General features: G+C 41.7%; 1 long non-coding RNA gene across 1 annotated transcript; it reads right to left on the bottom strand.

Annotated features, from left to right (window-relative positions):
• Positions 1–1,576: 1,576 nt before the first annotated feature.
• Positions 1,577–4,488, bottom strand: LOC120041824. Its single transcript, XR_005475955.1, has 4 exons — positions 4,161–4,488; positions 2,732–2,860; positions 2,002–2,164; positions 1,577–1,673 (listed from the first exon to the last, which is right to left on the bottom strand). It is a non-coding gene; the product is annotated as an uncharacterized LOC120041824 (long non-coding RNA).
• Between the last annotated feature and the right edge of the window lie 2,369 nt (positions 4,489–6,857).

The following is a 6,857-nucleotide window of genomic DNA, read 5'->3' as shown; positions in this document are numbered from 1 at the left end:
CAGTTTGCTAGGGACCCTTTCTATACTGATGCAGTTTGTTAGGGACCCTTTCTATACTGATGCAGTTTGCTAGGGACCCTTTCTATACTGATGCAGTTTGTTAGGGGCCCTTTCTATACTGATGCAGTTTGCTAGGGACCCTTTCTATACTGATACGGGGCGAGACGTGTCTGCAAAAGCTGACTTATTTTATTTAGTATATATTTTCTTAACTCTATTTCTTGAACTGCATTGTTGGTTAAGGGCTTGTAAGTCAGCACCTGTTTTATTCGGCACATGTGACAAATAAAACTTGATGTTGATTCGCACGGGACTAGTACTTTCAGGTGACCAAAAAACATTAGGCTATTCTGGTTGGAATTAAAGATGACTGACATGGCAGATTTAGACAGGACAAAAATTACATATATGTTGTTTTGTGCTCGGGCACATAATTACATTACCCGACCTCTCCCCGTAAATCAACTTGTCGTCCTTAGCAGACACAAGAATACAAACATTAGGAGTTATTGTATTGTGCTAGTCAATTATTACATAGAACAATCCTTTTTTGGAGACCCTGTCCTGCTATCAGCCTGTGATGTGTGTGTTGTAAAGTGCCTTGCTGATGGGCACAACGGCAGTAGGTAGTATACGGTGATATTGAAGCCCGGTGGGTTACCGGCTTCAATATCCCTGTGTACTACCTACTGCTGTTTTGCCTTTGAGCAAGGGACTTCACCCCTAAGTGCTCTGCTCTGCCACAGCCCCTGTTCTGCTCCCAGTCTGTGACCAACAGGCAAGATAGTCAGACATCTATGCACTAAGAGACTGTTTTTGTAGAAACTGACAAACCCCTGGATGCTGAAACATAATCAACATTTTTAAAACACTGAAAAATCCCCTCAAATCAAAAAACGTGATCTAATGCATTGTATACATCTGGGGACCTACTGTATAAGAAAGCACACAGGAAATGCCTGGTGTAGCGTTTAGTTTTGAACATCCTATTCTGGTCAGATGCAGGACTGAACTTTTCAGGAGAAGAGCAAATCCCTCATGAGTTGGGCTACTAAATGACCCCACAAGAGCCTAACTACTGAGTTCTTATTGATAAGGTTTTTATTTCATATATTTGAATGTATTGTATATTTAGTTAACTTTTGATGTATGTAACAAGTGCACTGCATTCCAGTGCAATTGATGTTAGACTATAAATGTGTATTTGTGAAAGTGAAATAGTAAATGTGAAGATAGAAACTCATATTGATCTATGACTTTAGTAAAGTTCTTACCATAGGTTTTGGGCTGGATGACAATTCAGTTTTGATGACCTGAATTAAGTGAACCAAGACAACAATTAGACATCAATTACATCTTGGTAGTAAAGAGACACTGTCTGCATCACAACATATTGCATGACAGGGTAGTGAATTGCTCATCCTCCCGGCTCTTCCAAGATGGGTGGTAATTTCATCTAGCATCTTAAAAAGTTCCTCACCTGTGTTCTCCATGGCCAGTCTGAGTCACCGTAACTATAAGTCAACTCTTCGCCAGCTGCAATATCTCGAGTCGCGAAGAGGTACAAGTGTGGCTCATCGTTTGCTTGTATGGCCTTCATTTTGAGATTGAGTCTTTAGTGATCATCATTAACGAGTCTCCCAAGGGAGGAGTCTTCTTCAGATGCATCAATGCTGCATAGAAACATAACATGTCACAGTTTAATGAAGATATTGCAGCACAGGGTTTCTATTTCAGAAAAGGGGCAGAAAAGTCCCTAACTGTTGTTTAACAAAGGAGTGCAGATGCTCTGATAGCGAACCAGTTGGTTTGAAGACTAATATTGTTCCTTACTGTTTAGGTCAGGGACACGGTCAAATTAGTATCTGGGCCTGAGATAGGCCTACAGTGCATATTGTGCCACCAACCATTTAAATGTCTGTCTCCATTTTAATGTTGTTGCTTTTTTTAGATCTCAAAAGGCATTAATATGTTTATTTTGTTCTCATCAATCCTACTTACCACCATGTTCTTCCTTTCCATTGGAAATCGAAAAGAAACACCTTTGCAGAATCATTGTACTGATCAGCTCGGACCTCGCCCTCCTGTTGTGTAAGCAGTTCACCTCGGTACTCCACAACAAAGTCTCCTTTGGATATGAATTCAGTGGCAAAAACTCCCCGTCCTTAGCAGACACAAAATACAAACATTAGGAGATATTGCATTGTGCTTGTCAATTATTAGAGAGAATAATCACTGTCTGGAGGTCCACTCCGGTCACATGATCACCCCATTCAACTTGCCAAGCTTCTCCAAAAACAACTGTTCTCATAAAATGACCTCACACTGTCTAAAAGTGATCTCACACATATCACTGCCAATCCAAATGAGGTTCAGGTGTGCAGCAGGGGGTTTAGGGAGGGGGATGCACTGCTCTGTCTTTCAAGAGGCTAGATTCAGTTGTCACTCTTACTTTGTCTTCTAAACCAATGATTCGTTTTCAAGGTGGGCCTTTTCAGGTGGAAGGAGATTTCAGATGGAGCATCGTGTGACTGTAGTGGACCTTTAAGAATCCTATGACCATAATACAAAGACATGGCAAACTATTCCTTTAAACCTTTTTTCCTGGGTGACTGTGCCCATATATCCCAATTCACTGTTTCCCACTAACCTCTAAAATGTACATCTGATTCATCTAATTCATAGCTGTCATATTTAGGACTGTCAGAAATATATTCAATCTTCACCTTACCTTTAAAGATATTGATAAAACGCTGGTAAAGTACTGGTTTATCAATGTTTGATCTGATGTGATGCTCTGCATCCTCCATGGGCCGGAGTCGCCTGGAAGATCTCTCCGTCAGAGACTCAAATCCTTAATCTGTGGAATAAAGCAGACATTATAAACTGGGTAGTGTAACGGTTCTCCTCCTCCTCTTCAATCGAAGAGGAGGAGCATGGATTAAACCAAGGCGCAGCGTTGTAATAAATTATCATGTCTTATTAAACAAAACAGACGAAGACAAAAACGAACTATACTTGATATAACTAACAAAACAACAAACGATGTAGAACTTACATGTAACACGAAGAACGCACGAACAGGGAAATGACACAAATGACTAAACTACACAAAACCCGAACGAAACAAAATGAACAAACAAACCAAAACAGTCCCGTATGGTGCAACATAGACAGACACAGACACAGGAGACAACCACCCACAAACAAACAATGTGACACCACCTACCTTAATATGATTCTCAATCAGAGGAGATGAAAACCACCTGCCTCTAATTGAGAACCATATTAGGTACCCATTAACCAACATAGAAACAGAAAACATAGACTGCCCACCCAAACTCACGTCCTGACCAGCTAACACATACAAAAACTAACAGAAAACAGGTCAGGAACGTGACAGGTAGTTTGGGTCCTGGATGTTGATTGGCTGAAACTGTGGTATATTTAAGAAATAAGGCACCTCGGGGGTTTGTGGTATATGGCCAATATACCAAGGTTAAGGGCTGTAACCAGGCAGGCACTCCGCGTTGCCTCTTACTTAAGAACAGTCCTCAGCCTTTCCTTGTGCTTTACTGCTTAACTATACCAAGGCTGTCAGACAATCAACATTCATGGCTTAACCTACAATTTATAAGAGACATAATGTATGTTTGTTAGATGACTACAAAACAAGCACGTTAGAAGTAGTAAAAAATTCCATATGTGACTTTCCCTCTTCCACTCTGCTATGAGATGCAAGGTGGGGTGCACAACCCCTGGTTTCCAGCCAGCCAACTTTAGCTGCTAAACTAACACCATCTAATGTTATCAAACTGCTACCGTCTCAAGTTCATCTATGGGGATCACGTGTCCCATTTAGCTGTCTATGCATGTTACTTATAACCACACTGATAGAATTGACTGAAATAGCCATAAAATATCAGTCTCTTTATCAACAGTTATGTTAACTAATCAAGCTACCCGCCCAAATGTCAACAAAATTGGCTCACTAGTGCATTAGCTAGATAGTGAGCGAACATTAGCACTAGCAACAAACAAGCTAACTAGGCTAACATAGTTCATAAACCAATACAACGATTTATGGTGGTGGAATTGTACTACAGCATGAAAATAACTTTCCATATCATTTCAATTCTTGAAAATATGATATTGCTCACCTTTCTTTTAGGAACAGCGGGGACCTGCAGATGGGCCGCCCCGTGTTAACGGACGAGCTTCTCCAGATGAAAGTGATTTTCCCTCTCTGGCTCTGCGCGGTAAAGTGGAGTGGGGGAGGGCAATCACAACGTGGGGACAGAGATAGTCATATAGGGGACGTGTCACCACAGTGGTGTGTGTGCATCTGTCAAGGCGCTGGAATCCTATACAATCGACATGACTGATGTTGATATTTCACTTGTGTAGTAAATATTCTATAGACCTAAGAAATAGGCTAATACATTGCAAAATGAATGCATTTCCCTAGGCCTATAGGTCATAGGAAACTTCAAGACACCAACATGTACATTTTAAGGATTCAGAAATTGTATTGATTGATCCAGAAACACATAGGAATAAGGTCAATAGGCCTTGGCTATTTTCTGACATAGGAAGGGCTGGCTTACCTGGGCTATTGCCCCTGGGCCCCGGAGAAATACAACAATATACAGTATGTAGTATATATTTATGTTTTACTGCAACCGCCAACCACAGGGGGATTCAGGAGCCCACTCTCAATGAGTGTAGAGGCCTGCTGCTGCGGACACTTTGTTATTTGTCAGATGGGGAGGAGAGGAGGTAGGGGGGCCACTTGTTTAATTAATTGATTAATAAAAATATATAAACTGCATAATAAATAAATGTGACTAGTAAAATGTGTGATTCAGGAGCTGGGACCAAGCCCGTAGGGGGCCCAAGGGGCAAAACAAATACAAAAAAATACTTTTTACAATTTTTTTTATCCAACCACAGGAGCCCGCTCTCAATGTTTAAAATACAACAGAGCATAATTTAGCCAAAGAGGATCAATAGTTTCTACAAAAATAACTATCAAAAAGACATACAGTACATGTACTGTATCTGCCAAAATAAAAGAAACACCAACATAAAGTGCATTAAACGCATAGTTAAAATGAAATTAAATCAAATTGTATTTGTCAACTGCATCAAACACAACAGGTGTAGGCATTACCTTGAAATGCTTACTTCCAAACCCTTACTTACGTAAGCCGAGGAGTTGACGTCCCGATGGATAGGGATCAACCCGTAACGCTCGTAGTCGACATTGTCACACTGAACCCTTTCACGATGACTAAGCTCACGTTTTCTGAAGATGTCTAATACGTAGGAGCTCCCTCTGTCTTCCAGAGCGGCTTCGGCAAGCTCCTTCTCACAACGGAAAAGACGCTCTCTGGACCCGCTCGTAGTAGCTCTCGTCATCTCCCTGCACGGTCCTATCGGATAGCCCAAGGTGTCTGTACTATCAAGCGTTTGATGTCTGGTTCACGATACCAACGTGCTTTCCCGTATACTTACAAAGTGCGCAGCTTATGAGCCGAGCCTCCAGCATGGTCTGGATGCTGTTCAGAGCCTTATGTTGTCTGTGTAGCAACAGGCTGAGACAGGCTAACAACCCTGAGCAACCTAAACCGAGGTGGTGGTTATTACCACTACTACCAGGACGACAGCGACGATGAGGACAGCGGAGACGACAGTGATACCATATACCCCACTACCCTATCACATGGAAAGACCAGCAGATTCACTGACATAGGGAGGCGAGTAGCACCTTCCTTTGTAAGTTCTAAATAGACAGTACACAGATAGATCCCTGTGCTGAATGAAATAGCTTCTGATTCCTCTGGCGGTGATAACGGACCCTGGCCGCGTAGAACTAAGGCAGGGAATGCAACACAGAACCAGTGTCTACTGAGTAATCCACATAGATGTGCACCCGATCATAGGCAGTTCATTCTCAATTACTGTCACATCAATTGTCTTTCAAAATGTGGTGTCGCTGTCATCTTTCAAATAAACACAACCAAGATATATGTATATGCAAGACATATTTTATTTCAAGGCAATAGATATATAAGGTTGGCTGATACAAAAGGGTATACACATTACCCAGGTGTAATATGGTCAATTAAAGTAAGGTATAAAATCGTAAACATGTGACATTGAGAACATCACCATATTAATTTTTATCAGTCAGGGCCCATTGTCAAACAAGACCTAAAATAACCTTTAGGCATCATGTCACCACACGGTCCCACATGTAGACTCTTGTAGGCTGAGGTAACAATATACAAACATCATTGCTCTACTTTAAAGGAAGCTGTAACACTCTGTGGTTGTGGACATGTGAGTGAGACCAATAACATCATCGCCACTGTTGTGGTAGGAGCTAAACCCCTCAACAATATCGATGTAATTACCTCCTGAATTACCATCTGAGGGGCATGTGAACATGCTGTTGGCATTCCTGCCATTGAAACAGTAATTGCTATCATCTTTGGTCCGTTGCTGGGCCAGGTGAGGTGTTACTGTTTCCATCCCAATCCTGGAAGCCAACAAAGCTATGACATGGACCAAAGTAGCAAAGTAGCACCTTCACTGGGTTTACAATCTAACACAAAGTTAAGCCGCCTGTCTTGTGGTGACACGTACTGAGCTGTAAACCACCTACAAAGATAGAATACCATTCTTCTAAACTCTATGCTCGAGGTGAGGTTTCTCAGTGTGTTGTCAACAACTGTGACTACCTTAGACTGCCCTCTCCTGGGCAACGAAGTGCACCACATAGTCAAAATGATCTGTTTCTTCAAGACAAAACAGCACCAATGAAACCTGTAGGACCCAAGTGACACATTGAA

The sequence above is a fragment of the Salvelinus namaycush genome, unplaced genomic scaffold (assembly GCF_016432855.1).
Source record: "Salvelinus namaycush isolate Seneca unplaced genomic scaffold, SaNama_1.0 Scaffold55, whole genome shotgun sequence".
Taxonomy (NCBI): Eukaryota; Metazoa; Chordata; class Actinopteri; order Salmoniformes; family Salmonidae; genus Salvelinus; species Salvelinus namaycush.
Note: the sequence above shows the minus strand (reverse complement) of the source record. Positions and strands in the feature narration are given on the sequence as shown.